The sequence below is a fragment of the Rutidosis leptorrhynchoides genome, chromosome 3, assembly GCF_046630445.1.
Source record: "Rutidosis leptorrhynchoides isolate AG116_Rl617_1_P2 chromosome 3, CSIRO_AGI_Rlap_v1, whole genome shotgun sequence".
NCBI classification, from domain to species: Eukaryota; Viridiplantae; Streptophyta; class Magnoliopsida; order Asterales; family Asteraceae; genus Rutidosis; species Rutidosis leptorrhynchoides.
Window position 1 is genome coordinate 637399786 of NC_092335.1, and position 15335 is coordinate 637415120.

The following is a 15335-nucleotide window of genomic DNA, read 5'->3' on the forward strand; positions in this document are numbered from 1 at the left end:
ACCAGTAACATTCCAAAAAAAAAAAAAAAAAAAATTCCAGGCTACTTTTTCTCTGGAGAAGACCGATTAGTTTTTTTTTTTTTTTTTTTTTAATATCAAAATCCAATCAATCTGTTAGAAGCAAATCGATGATTCTGATGATTTTTTTACCAAAATCCAATCATATACTATAATTTATTCCATTAGAATCAAATCGATGATTATAATTTATTCCGTTAGAAGCAAATTGATGATTCCGGGTTAACAACAACGTAATAAGCAATTGCAGCTATCAATCGGTTTTGGTACATCTTTTAATCAGGTTTGAATCAGGTTAGTATCTTGACCCTTCTAATTTTATTTGATAGATTTTGAGGCTTGAATACATTCAGAAGATTATTAATTTAAGTTAAAGAAGTTTTTTTTTTTGTTCTTGAATAGGTTTTTCTGTTCTTGAATATGATTTTTTTTTCCTTTTTGATTTTGTTGTTTTGCTGATGGTGAGTTAACCCACAAAAGAAATTATCATTGTGGAGATGTTCATCTGGGTACTTGATGATAATCATAAAGTAAGCAAATGACCGGGTCCATAATATTTCTTTCAATTCTTATGTATAATTTGACTTCTTATTAGAACCCTCTCTTAAATTATAAATAATAATATACACTCAATATATTAAGCTTCATTAGGATTGATATGCATACTGATATATGCATACTAGAGCATTATGTTAGTGTATTAATGTATTGTGAACTTGAGTATTTCAGGTTAGCGCAGCCGCTGCTGTACGATTTCTATTGACCGATATCTTAAACTATATGATTTGCAAAACTGTGACATGATGGGTTGTTCGGTAATCACCATCCACTGTACACCATCTACCACCATTAGGGTTTGAGCCCTCAGCGTTTGGTCCACAGCAACTTTTTAAGGTGATTTATTTATCCTTTGAACAATTCATCTGATTCATGTAAGCTTCTTTTTTTGGTCGATTTTGTTGCTGAAATTTTGAGTTCGAGGTTGGCTCGATATATTTTTTTTTTTAAATCAGAATTATTAAGTGTTAAAATTTTGGTTTAGTTTGGGTACAATCAGATCAGTTATTTAGATTACGACATCAATTGGTCTTATTAAGTGTTGAAATAGTGTTTAAGCTCAATTTTAGACATCTTTATTATTTGAATTGTAATTGTAATTGTAATGTATCAAAACTTTTTTAGTTGCTGATATAGGTGTCAATCAACATACTGTGACTGTTGTTATTTGGCATCTGTTAAATATGTATGACTTTATAAGTACATGTAGCTATGTGTTGATTCAATTTTTAAGCGATTAGGATTGCCGAAGAACCCACAACTGTTGTTCCATACAAGTTTGTGCTTATTTTAAATTGTGATTATATTAATTACTTTCTTCGTGTTCCAGTTCTTATATAAGCCCTAAAACCTAATTCAGAAAAATCATTTGGTGCGTAGTATTAACCAATATACCTAAATTATTTATAATCAGGTACTTCTACTTTTTAGGACTTTTGTGGAGATTTCGTAGCTTCTAATTAAGTACATTTTTTGTTTTATCTGTGCCGTTTCTTCTGTTTTGGATTTGTTTTCTTTTGTGTCGCTACTAATTTTGGGTTTTACAACAGCTTATGCATTTAGTAGTCATGTGACAGAATTTGTTCTTGAAATATGGGTAAAAGTTTATCCAGCTCTGTTGTTCCCGTTGTCCTGTTGTTAATGAGGCATCAACGACGTCCTCTAACATCGAATCTCTGCCGTCTGTTAAGTAGATGGGTGGAGGGAGGTAGTTTCTTCTGCATTGTTTTGTTAACTTAGATGGTGTAAGTTGATTTAATATCCTATATAACGTATTTTATGCTGTTGTTTGTTTTTATTACAGGATATTTGGCTCTTTCTCTGCTGAATGTTTGAAGGTGACTTTTTCTAAGTTAGGTATCCGGCATGGGACGTCTTACACTCTGACTAAGGACCACGACGGCAATTGTTTTAAAATTGTGGAAACAGCACTAGAAATATATGGATAACGACATCCCTATTAGAGAAACCTTTGTTGAGACGTGCTCCCGTTGTTTGTTTAAAACCTAAGGGTATGTATCTACGGGTAAGCTACGTTAATGGATCAGAATGTTAGTTTACTTACGTTTTATGTTTCTTCAATTTGTTTTCATGTGCACTTTGCCCTTACGTGTTGGTACTCCCTTTGTTTGTTACTGTATCTTTGTGCAAATAACTCATGTTATTATTATTATTATTGTTTCTTTCAGTTGGTGGTGGCTCTACTCTGATGCTGAAGAAGTAATTCTTCAACTGCATATCGCGCCTGTCACCATATACTTTTTATGCTACGTTTTAATCATCGGGTTAGTGCCTCACTATCCTTCTTACAATGCAATTGTGGTTACCCTTTTGTGAACTGCAACTTATATTATTGCTACACTACCTGATGTGGTTTTCCTTATTGAAATTATATTTGTTGAAGAGATTGGTTCTATCTTCACAATCTTTTAATCCCTCGAATGTGCAACTGGTAATTTAGGTGTTCCTCAATATTGTGTAACATTAACCGCCACATTTTGATACCCTAAAATCGAATCAAAAAGCATGTCAGGCCTTTGATGATCCATTGAAATCAGAACATGTTGGTTGTCTTCTAGTTTTTGCACTTCTTCATAGTAGTGGTAATGATTTGTTATTATTTTAATGTTCATTATTACTGCTACTAGATTGAGTATGGTCTATAACGAACTTCTGCCTAATTATAGAGTATATGGTTATGCTTTGCTATTAAATAGTTTCTTGCTTGAAATTATTAAAAACATAAATAAACTAATAAACAGATACATGACTAAGTCATAGATTAGGTCATAATGATAAAAGTTTGGGTATTAGTATTGATCAACTCTCTTACTGTTTGCAATGGTGTCTAATTAATTGCTAATTTGTTATTCATGCTTTTATCACTAAATAATACTTGATTGTTTTTTGTAGTTAATACATTAGTGCTTTATCTTGATCAATTTTTCTTCATGTTGTTTTATATTATTAAATATAGATATAGATGGTAATACTAGCTAGCTTACATGCTAATGTACATGATACTGTTGACTGTAATGTTGAGCAATTTATGGTATCATCAACTGAGATTGAAGCGTTTCTACAACGCCAAGATATATTTGCTATATTAATTGTGTATACATGTGATTATTAATTAAAGTATATACCCTAGATATTGATACATTCTAATTTGTACTTACAGTTCTACAAGCAACGAATGATGGTCAACATCGATGACGTTTTGTCGAATATGGGACAAGGAGAAGTAGTCACATGTTCGATTCTTGAATTGATGTTTTGTCATGTGCTAAGCACCGAAGTGATACTATGGCATAATCTCGCAGTAAGTCCAGCTACCATACTTGTAGTTTATGGTAAGTAGTTGAGTAGCTGCGAGTCTTTGTATATTGTATATTTGTACATCACTTTTTAAAAAATAAAGCTCTTTGTATATACAGATACGTGAAATCATGTGGCTTCACAACAGTAGACGAAAAGAACCACCAAGTGCGTAATATTAATTGCATTCCTCGCCATCGACAGATCTGCCGCAACGCGCGAACCACTTATCTAGTTAAGGAATAATTAGCATTAAGTTGACCATTTTGCCCTTGAATTCCAAAAAACACACGCGGTACTTTTCAAAAAATAGGAGTTGTCTTTTTCCTACAACAAAAAAACCCTAAATTTCTCTCCGACTAACACCACACGTCGATCCTTCTCTGAAGATCGAACAAAACTCGCTCTTCAATACTAATGCTCCCTAATACTAAAATTCACACAAACATTGATCTAAACAAACCCTAAATTTCAATTATACCTTCTAATTCTTCAGTATCCTATGCCTAATCAACCGATGGAAGTGAATTTCGTATTCAGTTTCCTCGATTTCACTTGATTGATCAGCAATGTTTTAAGGAATGATGGATCCGAAGATGATGCGACTTGCTCAATATGTTCTTGAATCTTTTAATTACACGATGCATACATGATTCTAAAAGGAATTTGATTTACTTTTACAATTCATGAGGAATAAGGGCTGTGATATTTAGTTCATGCCTAAAATCACGGTAAGTTAATTTTCTTTTGAATTAGGGATTTATTTATTTGTTTTTTTTTTTTTAATTAATTCTAACTATCTTATAGTTCATGCCTAAATCAGATGAAGTTCGTGAACTTCGTGTATTCCCAAATCAGATGAAGTTTGCGAAACTAAATTTCAATCCCAAAAGCAAACCATCAATCGTTCGATGTAGCTGATGACGAATACATTGTTCAATACATGATTGTTTATGACCATTTCATTGCCTTAAATAGTGAAAATCAATGTAAGAAATTAACATTTTCAACTATTGTTGTGTTTTTTTTGTTCAACTATTGTTCAAAACAATTTGTACCTTTTTGGAAATTTGCTAATAGAGGAAGCATTAAAAGGATTGGAGGTAAAGATACTATAGATTGAAATTAAAAATTGTGGATTATCTTTAAACTGTAAAGAAAACAAGATTCATGAGACTTTTGGTTCATGAAAGGAGATTAAGAGGGTGTTGGATAAGTGTTTTTAAGATTATTATGTTCTATTGAATAATGACAATATGATAAATTACTATGAAAACAATAGTTGGGAGATACATAGCGATGTTATTTCTTAATGTTGTGATAAACAAGTTGGCTTTAGGTGTGACTGACATGCCAAAAGAAAATGAAATGTTCCCAATAATCGTCAATTGTTAGTGAGTGAATATGTAGGTTCTGTATGATTGCTGTTTTTGTTTTGCTACTCGACTGATGCTCCTCGATTGTATTTCTATAGGCGTTGATAGCAGCAGGTGCTTGTATATACCAAATGTGAAAGGTTCGGATGCCGTTTTTGGGTCATATTTGAGAGTGTCAATGCATTCGTAAGTGATTTTTTGGTTATTTATTAATAATCTAATAAATAATTACACCATGGCAGCAACAGCAACTCAAAGTGTTTACAGATCAAAGTTTTTTTTGTCTAATGTGTGAGGTGAGAAAGATGGTCTGTGCATGGACAGGTATAAGGCAGCTCTGTATTCGAAAGAACCTTATAAATAGGCTTATGCAATTGTTTTCGTTTCCGTTTAAACTTTACGAGGAGTTGGACGATCTCTCTGCGTTCTCATCTGTGTAGCATTTCCGATTTGTCTTCATCGTTGCAAACAGAATCGGTGAGTTTTCACTTTATTTCATTTTCCCTTCCTAGACTATTATCTCTAATCAGTGGGTTTTTCAAGAGTAAATGTCATGCAAATATAGTCACACACTACCTTCATTGTTGTCATGTAGTTATACATTCAATGTTATTAATAGTTTTTTATTGTTCATATGTTAGGTACCATGTCTCAAGGACAATCTTGCATATCTTTGCATGATTTAGATACTGGGACTGTTGGAATGGTTGATCCTTCTGAGTCTTCACCGATAGTAGAGGTCTTGAGTAGGAACAATCGAAATCTGAGTTACGTTTTAAAGACTCACCCTCACTATGATCACGCTTGTGGCAATTTCAATTTGAAAGCAAGATATGGGGCAAAGGTGAGCCAACTATTATTCTGGTGCAATTTTCAATACATAGGTGAAGAATTAAATTTTTTTATTAGTATAATACCTATTTTGAAGAAATTCTGTATGTATATGAGTCATGTAAGTCATAGCTAAGACATATGATAAAACTAGATTTGTGGTCCGCGCTTCGCGACGGATTAGTGTCATTTTAACGCTACTATATCGTTAGACAGTTTTCGGCCTAAAAGTCATCAAAATGTTGTCCACTCTTTCCAGACCATTTACACAATGGTCAACAACTGTTATGGTAATATTCTACTATATAAATGAAAAATATATACACAACTGGATATATGTTACAGTCTGGGTTGCAAAACTCACTTTAACAACAAAACGAATCAAAATAAATTAAGTTCTGAGGCTTCTAAACAAATTACTTATTCGGCAAAACCTTATGGTCCATATAATTTTAGTAGGTTTTTTAAAAGATTAAAAATCAAATAATATATAGTATATTGAAAAAGGTGATAAAAAATAAAAATATAACCCTTTTTACCTATATTTTTTTAGGCTTCTATTACGATAGGATTGTATTAGTAAATTGGAATTAGATTGTATGTATTTGCTATAAAAAAAATAAAAAATGCTACAGTGCTACAGTTTAAAAGATAAAAAATCAAATAATATATAGTATATTGAAAAAGGTGATGAAAAATAAAAATATAACACTTTTTACCTATATTTTTTTAGGCTTCTATTACGATAGGATTGTATTAGTAAATTGGAATTAGATTTGTATGTATTTGGAAAAAAAAAAAAAAAAAATTGCTAAAGTGCTATAGTATAACAATACTTTTGATGATGTGGCGGGGTGTGTTTGGTGGGTGATTGTCCATATTTAGTATATGTATAAATAAATAAATAAATAAGAATTTATAGTACAATTTGGTTTATAGAAAGTACATAATTTTTGACCATTTCGCATGCTATGAAATTTGAAAGTTCAGGATTAGTTCAACTCATCATCATGTAAGAGCAGGTTTCTTTAGGCTATGTATGCAGTTTTTGGGCCTGAATTATAATTTGGTTTATATTTTGTCAAAAATTTAGTTATACAATAGCCTCTAACCCAAGTTACACCACACCATAGGTAAATTGCTATCACAATTTCTTGATGTTACCTATTTGCTTATTTGGTTGTATAAAAATTTAGACTAATGTCGATGCATATCTTACTAATGTAGCTCTTTGCCATTTAAGAAAATAAATAACACTAAATAAAATAAAATGTTTTATTCTACCAATGTAGCTATAAGTTGTTCATTTAATTAAGCAAAATTAGTACAAAGTTCTCAAAATTTTAAAATAATATCTTTACTTTCAGCTAATGCTAGATACATTTGGTGTTGAGATGCAAGTTGTGAATAGGAGTGAGAAAGCCATTTTCTCTTCAACGGGCTGGTAATGTTATCCTGACACTCGATGTTGGTGCAGAACCTTTTTCTCAAGTTACCAATCAACTCTGATGGTCTAGCTTAGGTGAGAATGCTCGCTCCTTCCTACTCATCAACATATACGTCGTTGTTCACTTAGCTTAACCATCATTATCTAACTTTTGATATACATGGTTCGGGTAGATCCGGAAGTAGATGTACAAGCGGGTCTGATGGGGCGGTTCCCCTTGAGAAAATTCAGATTTTGAAAAAAAAATAAAATTTTTTTGGGTATTAATTATATTATATTATATTATAATTATAATTATAATTATAATTATAATTATAAATATATTCAATAGAAAGTGCATTTTTACGGTTCACACGATTATTAAATTACTAAAGGGTATTTTCGTCATTTTACAGCAACATCTCAGGGGTATTTTAGTCTCTCATTTCTTGAGATATTTAAGTCCCACCAACCTTCACCCTTTCCATTCTAGCTTCTTCTGGAAACCCTCGAGCGATTATCTCCCTTATAGCCCTATTAGTGTTTCTCTCTTCTGCCACCGGTTGCAATCGTCACCACCGCTCGCGTACCTTCAACCACCATCGTGACACTATCGCTGAAACCATGTTTTGTTTTCTATGGTTCGTATTTAGGGGTTTTTTTGCTTCTTCATTGGTATCCAATTCGTGCTACAGGCTCAGGTGGGTTTTTTTTTTCATCTGTAGTTTCACTATGTAGATTTATTATATAGATACTTTTAGTTCCTCATATATATATATATATATATATATATATATATATATATATATATATATATATATATATATATATATATATATATATATTGAAGCTCCGTTTTTGTTGTTGTTGTTCGATGAATTATCAACGGTAGTGGCTTAATATCGTATGTAAATCGTTTGGTTTAGATTATTGTGTTGATGGTTCTTCTTTCTTTTGTAGGATTGCTTGGGTTGGTTCTTTCGTGCAAGCATCTTGGATATTTAAAGCTTTCAATATTGTGCAGTAAGATTTTTCTTAGTTGTTTTTATATATGGTTATGTTTATTCTTATACTGTAGTTAGCTATGTTTTATTATTAGAATCTTTACTTTATTTGCTTTAAGCAGAAGCATAGTAGAAGAAATGTTAAAAACAGTGGCTGTCAAAACAATGGTTTATTTCTTTTTATATATTGTTAGATAACTAAGAATATTTGCTCTTAAAGCCCATCCGTACTTAAATTAATGTCAAATTGCAGATTTCTTAAAAGATCTAAACGGATAAGAAATCGTGTACTCATTCTTACCTTTTCTTTATTTTCAGGGATAGCTTTCTAGGAAGTCCAGATAATGCAATTAATTATTTTGCCAGTACCTCCTGTGCTCCTAATCATGTTGCTTTGAATGGTATATTAATGTGTATATACTTTGTCATTTCGTCGTTATTATTTTTTATCGTTACATTTCATATATAATTATCATTTGTTTGTTAATAATTGCAGTGGTTACATCCCAATATAAAACTGAAATGCCGATCAAATATGTCGACCACCTACTGACCATGAATCTGGGGTGTTGAATTGTGAAGCTATGGTTTGTTTAACGTTCTTCAAATATGTATGTGTGTTGTATATTAGGCCTCCATTCATAATGATGGTTCAACTCATATACTTACCTGCAAGAAAAACGCCACCTGCACAACTTCATATGATGGCGACACACTAGGTAATTTCACATTTACTAAATCTGCAATGTTCCCATGTTAATTAGGTGATGGTACGTGAAGATAGAATTGATATGATTGGAAGTGTGCAATTGATACGTGAATTTTGTGACCTCCTTATAAATCTGCAAGAATAGTATGTTTCTAACTTATCTCTCCGTTATTTGTATAAAATTCATGATATACTTGAGAGTAATATGCATTTTTCTTGCAAATGAATTACTTAAAAAAAAAAAAAAACTAAACATTTTTGTTATGAAAATATAAAATAAAAATGCCACTTTTTAACTACACAAGTGGCAAATAGATTCATAGTTGCGAGTCAAAATATGTGGGTTCGATTAAATAAAACGAACAACTTTTGTAATAACTGAAAAGCCTTCATTCTTTCAAGGTTTTGGGTTTGTTGAAGCGATCCAGTAATGCTCCAGGTAATTACGTTACATTGGTTTCTATACAATGTTACGTTAGTCTTTATACTCTCCAAGCTTCATTTATATTATTACTTACTTAACTATGATAAATTATGAAAATTTGTAGTTATAAACACCTTTAAGATATGATTTTAGAACTAGCTAACAACTTCACTAACGGCAAACTTATTAAACTATACAGGTACAGAGAACAATACAACGCAAATCCAACGCTTCGCCTAAACTGGACACGATACAAAAAATGCCGATCAAGAAAAAAGAAAGGAAGGGAGACGCTGTAATACTTGGTGGCTTAAAAACCCCAGCTTCATATTAAACTCCATAAACAATAGACTGTGGTGCAACAGTTCTAACACCTAAATATGTCTCTCTTAAAAAAATAGCATATAGTTTTGGATGTAAAAAAAAAACCAAATATAGTAAAATCACTCCAACTTCCATACCTTACACATACACCACAACTTTCCTTCAACTTCAATAAGAATCGGCACTTAAAAACGTTATATGTAGATGTGGTCCGCCGCCGCAACGCGCGGATGACCACATGCTTGTTAAATTATACAATTGTGAGCAATGCACTCATGAAAGTTGTTCATTGAATGTACTTTATAATACAAACTTTTTATAACTATGTTGTATAACATAAATTTTACTTTCATATACATTTACGTATTTATGTGTATTATTTCCATCGTTAATGTCTTGATGTGGCTAACATTAGGAAAGCAATGAGCTTACAATATGCGGTTATTGCGATGAGCTGCAGTAACACTCAAATCTTTAATGCTCCACTGTACACTTCCAAATCATTATTTTACAAACTTTTGTCTATTGTTTATTTTCAGTTTTGAGAGACGACTTCCTTCGCCTTCTAAGCAGAGCTTTGGTAAAACCTTCATTACAAGCTTTTGACAAGAACCAGGGACAATCAGAAAATGGCATCCTTTTAGGTAATACTAATCCCAGTATTACAAGATATTAAAAAGCTCTTTTTTTTTTTTTTAATTATTGAGGAACAATAATCCCAGTATTTGTAGATTGATAGTCTCGACATGTGCAGAGATTTCTCGGGCGAGGATGTACAGATAGATGCTCGAAGGAACTGTATGCCTTTTGATTCTCTTTGATTTAGTATATCATTTTAGTAATGTCTTGGCCATGTTGAATCCAATCAAAAGTAAAAGTTTGTGGTCATAGCCCGTCATGTATTGTAGGCTGTCAATGTCCCTGAAAAAGGTTCACGGAAGCATCTTAGACGACTTAATATGCCGGTAAATTACACTATTTGAACCCTATTCTATTTATTTTTTGTTTTGAAATATATGCAGTTTCAGTTAGATTAACTGTATTTCTTAAGCAGTTGATTTTATTAGTATTCTTAGGACCCTAGGAGCATTACATTACTAAACTGGTGTTAACAAATGGTGCTTATGGAGGCATGGATCAATTTAACTATTTTAGTTTATGTCAGATATTTCTAATCTTAAAACGTATGGCTTTTTAGTCATCTCACGTGCCAGTGTTACCATTGAGATCAATGGTGAGGAAAGGGCATTTTCATGCATTGTCCATGCATCTAATTTTTTTTTTTTTTTTTTTTTTTTTCCTAACTACAACACTCCTTTTTACATGCAGGTTACATTAACCTTTCTTTTTTGGAAAAGGCATGGCCCAAGCAGCTTTTCATCTTGGGCCTGGAGAAAATCATCTGTGACCTTGATCTAAAGTGGGTGACACTTTTTGTTTTACTACACTTGATGATACAAACTTTCAATTGATCATTTATGCACCGGATGCATGTGAGAGAGAATCTGTAGCATATTGTGGGGTGCGTCAACAAAACAATTTGTTTTCACAATTTAAAGTAAAAGCTGAAAGTGATTCAGAAAGTGAAAATGAACCAACAAAAGTGCCACGACAAAGTAAGCTTCGTGTAACTGACTTATGCGTCGAAGACGGAAAGCAACCACATCTAATAGGTAACGGTGGAGATCATGTGCTCACATCTAAAATCTTAAGAGGTCATACCTGGGTACGTTTCTTATCCCCTCTTTCTTTATATAATGTTGCTATATATTTTAAAACATTTAAAAACCGTTAAAAATAGAAATTAGTCTCTAATTGTTATCTGAAACCTAATGTGTTTCAAATTATACTATTTTCTTAACGCTTAGTAGTTAGTGACTGACTAATGTTATAATTATATAGCGCCTTCCGTAGGTATTTGCAAGTTTACCTGAGATACAACTTGGGAATACAGTTTCAGTAGCAAATCCTGCAGGAAAAGAAGTGAAATGGGGTTTAATAAAAGAATCTTAAAAATATTCTTCTAAAATCACTGTGTCGGTTGGCTGAAGTTCTTTTCTTTCCAAGAATCAATTGAAGCACGGCGATGTATGTGTGATTACCTACAAACGTAAGCACTCAATGTTCTATCTTCTTAAGGTTTGTAGGAGGAAGCGAAGATGAAGGCTTTACCCTACAGTTCATCGAACGATTGTGATAGTACACTTGACCATGTCAAGTAATTTTTGCGTTATGTGGTTTTTGCCAATCGGTTGATGTATTAATGCTTTAAACTAATTATGTTACACGTATGTAAACATTAAACCTATGTTGCTATGCTTATCGTTTTATGTTTAGCTTTAATATTGTTCTGATCATCTTTTTTAATGTTGTTATGCTTCTAATGGCCCGTTTAAAAAGACAAATGTGTGCTTCATGCTAATTGTTTTTTTTAAGACCTAATGGTTTAAGTGGTGATTATCCATGTGTAAAAACTTACATTTCATTATCAATATGTCTTTATGTCTAAAGCTATTTTACTTAAACCATCACACTACCCATAACACCCATACAAAAGTGCCCGCGAAATCGCGGGCCTTAAGCTAGTGGAAATATTATTTGTTTACCGAAAATGCAAGATTGACAAATAGATGTCTTATTATCCTTATGACAAGAAATAGAATGATTATTCTTAAGAAAGGATAAAATACGGTTGCCCGGATGTCTCAAACGATGATGCCACAAGTCTTGAGACACAGAGAGAAAGGTGGAAGGATGACCAAGACTACGGAAGACGAAAACGGGTAAAGATCACCATTGCTATTACATCTCAGGATTTTGGTGCCCTTCGGGAAGTCCTTTAGAGTAAAACTAAAAGGATCAAACTCAAGAGAAACACGAGTATCTTTAGATAAACGGTGCACGGAAACTAAATTTTTAATTAAATGCGGAGAATGTAAGACGTGTTTTAAATATAAATGTAAGATCGAAGCAATAAGGAATGTAAGACGAGAAAGAGTGGGAAAAGAAGTGGCGAATTCAACAATCGACATAAGCAATGGCGAATTCTTCTTCGCCATTTGTAAGATCGAAGCAATAAGGAATTCTTCATACAATCGCTACTTAACAGGTTCGTTTTTCTTTTTGTTTTCAAGAAATATTCCATCACCATTAAGTTGCTTACATGAAAAAATTGAGATTTAAAATTCTTTTGCGGATATGGGCATGTGGATTTGTGATGGATAAGTGCAGATTCAGTTGAACTTCCAGGTACTTTTTTAATACAACTATTTTTTTGCTGAAATTATCTGAGAGTTTTAATGCATTCCAGGTGCTCATCCAAATGTCTATGTCATTAATACTTTGCGCATTATCTTATTTTTCATCCTTTTTTACCTCAATAAAACTGATGCATTTAATAGCCTGAACATATAAGGTACACGATTTGTGATGTGGTAATATGCAAAGAAAAGAACGAAAAAATTGATTTTTTTTTTTTTTTACTTTTATATTTATTCTTCTTTGTAATTGTAATTGTGTTGTTGTAGGTGATCAAGAAGTATACAAGATTGCTGCAAAAGTTGTGCTATGTGGGCTTAATATGAGTTATGAAAAGGTATTGTTGAATCGTAATCATTTATTAATCTGTTTCCTTGGGATTTTTAATGTTTAATTAAATTTAACTTAGTTATATGTCTTTCAAAGAAGAAGCAAAATGGAGAACTGTGAATTAAAATTGAAAGTAGATGTTTTCACAAACCTCAAAAAAAAAAAAATAGTTTTTGAAAACTTGGTATTGGAATGGGTTTGGTTGCAGGTATTTAAAAGTGCTTATGTCTCTTTGTTTCTATTTTACATGCCCCACTATCAAAAGAAAAGAGTAAGAGTACATTTCCCAACTTTCTTCAATTAAAGTATAAGTGGCAATTCACATGGTCTATAAAACTAATCATTGCTACAATTTATATTATTAGTCTTTGTTTTATAGTGTGATTCAATTCAATATATAGTTTTCATGCTTTGATTCACACATTTAAGTTTGCAACTACAACACTGAACTCATAGGCTATGTGGTTCAATTCTGGAAGATCCTTTTTATTTATTCATGTTTATATGTATTTTCTAATTATTTTTTTTGCTGAATTTTGTTTAAAGTAAGGTTGTTAAGTTGAGGTTTGAAGTATATGAACTTTTTAATTAAGATAATGATTTTGTTGTACCATTTTTCTTGTAAAAGTCTCGACATTATTCTCTTATTCATAACTTATGCATATTGTGTCAAGGGATTAAGACTTTATGAGCCTTAATGGTAGTTCATAAATTTGATAATTACATAATTGAATCCGGATTGTTGTTTGATTCAAGGTTTGTTATATGGTTACTATGAGTATTTGATTTTTTTCTAAAAAAAAAATGCTTTTGGTTCTTTTTTGTTTAGCTTGGTTAATTATGAGATGCTTCTGGTTATTAATCCTTAGGGAGGAATGATATATGTTGAGGTTGACGCACAAAAAGGAAGATGGAAGCCAGACAGAGGTACAATAGATTATTTAATAAAGTTTACATATGAGTTTGCTAGGCAGATAAGTAGATTGTTGCTTAATTGCTTTATTCCTACATAATAGAATAATGATCACATGAGTTTGCTCGATTTTATGCACCTACTTTATAATTTACATTTGAAGTATCTTTTAAGCTTACTTTAGTATTTTACAATAAAGTAGGGTTATTTGTGCTCCATTTACTTTAGATTTGAAGTATTTCGAGGTTATTTTTCTATTAAAGTGAGATTCTTAAAATCTTCATTTAAGTCAATTTTAATTGGAATATAAATATTGTGTATACCTAAGTTTAGTCAAATATTTATTGTGTATACCTAAGTTTAGTCAAATATTGTTTATATAGTGGTGGGTGTGCATCGATCACAATCAATGAGATAATGGTTAGTAGGTTGATTTAGTTTCTAAAGGGATGAAAAAAAATGCAGTGTCCACTGACTGGCATCAATGGCTAGGTGATCCAAAGGACTACTTGCTCATATGTGGTCTCATGGAGTGGAATTGGGTATATAGAAATGGAAAGCAACAATTATCGGGTATAGTCGTATACTGTCAGGAATTTGACATTGTATTAGTTTGGTGATAGGTACAAATTGTGGGGTACTAAAGATAAAGTATAGTGAAATAAGAATTTACGTAGTAGTATAAGGTTAAAGTTTTCATATCTACCTGATAGATAGTGTTGTATAATTTGGGTATCAAAATGTGTGGATCAATAGTGACATGGATGCTATGATTATTGATTATGTTGCATTTTAATCTTTCGTAGCATTTTAATATAAATTATTGAGGTATACAATAGTTGTAAGAAATTAAAAGTAGTTTTGTTCCTTACATCATAGCTATAAAGTAATGGTTTGTTTAATCTGAACTGTATTGTTTTTTTTTTTTTTTTTTTTGAAGGGCTACTTACTCTTTGTTTATAGTCGTTGTTTAAATTTATGTTGTTGAATATGATGTAGGTCTTGCTGAGGTTATACACCAGATCTTCAATTTTAGCAAGTGTGAAATGATCAAGTACAATTGGCAAATTGGAGCAAGGGTTTGGATGGGATGATAAATGATCCCCATGAGTGTACTATTTATTTGCTTATTACAAACTCAAGCATTTGGTTAATATGTTAATTGCATTGTTTGAGTTTTCTTTGATCATATGTTTTGTTGGTTTAGGGATTCTAGATTCTAACTTCATGGTTTCTTTAGATAACAAATTGAAGCAATTAGCTAATATGACCATAATAAAGATTGAACATTCTCAACTTACTACTTTTTTCATTGTTAGTTTTACTTCAAACTTTGCATGTTATAGA

General features: G+C 31.8%; 2 long non-coding RNA genes across 7 annotated transcripts; both read left to right on the forward strand.

The window, feature by feature from the left end:
* The first annotated feature begins 4867 nt into the window (after nt 1-4867).
* On the forward strand, nt 4868-11510 carry LOC139899085 (uncharacterized). 5 transcript variants are annotated; one of them, XR_011777310.1, is made up of 13 exons: nt 4868-4955; nt 5094-5246; nt 5411-5613; nt 6968-7122; nt 7987-8049; nt 8349-8431; nt 8527-8641; nt 8795-8883; nt 9363-10131; nt 10242-10285; nt 10396-10452; nt 10817-11213; nt 11390-11510. It is a non-coding gene; the product is annotated as an uncharacterized lncRNA (long non-coding RNA). The 5 variants fall into 5 exon arrangements; XR_011777308.1 differs by having other exon boundaries at nt 10846-11213; XR_011777309.1 differs by having other exon boundaries at nt 10242-10452.
* A 989-nt stretch (nt 11511-12499) lies between these two features.
* On the forward strand, nt 12500-15284 carry LOC139899086 (uncharacterized). Of its 2 annotated transcripts, none has more exons than XR_011777313.1 (4): nt 12500-12596; nt 13015-13082; nt 13945-14002; nt 14988-15284. It is a non-coding gene; the product is annotated as an uncharacterized lncRNA (long non-coding RNA). The 2 variants fall into 2 exon arrangements; XR_011777312.1 differs by lacking the exon at nt 12500-12596 and adding an exon at nt 12660-12736.
* The last annotated feature ends 51 nt before the right edge of the window (nt 15285-15335 follow it).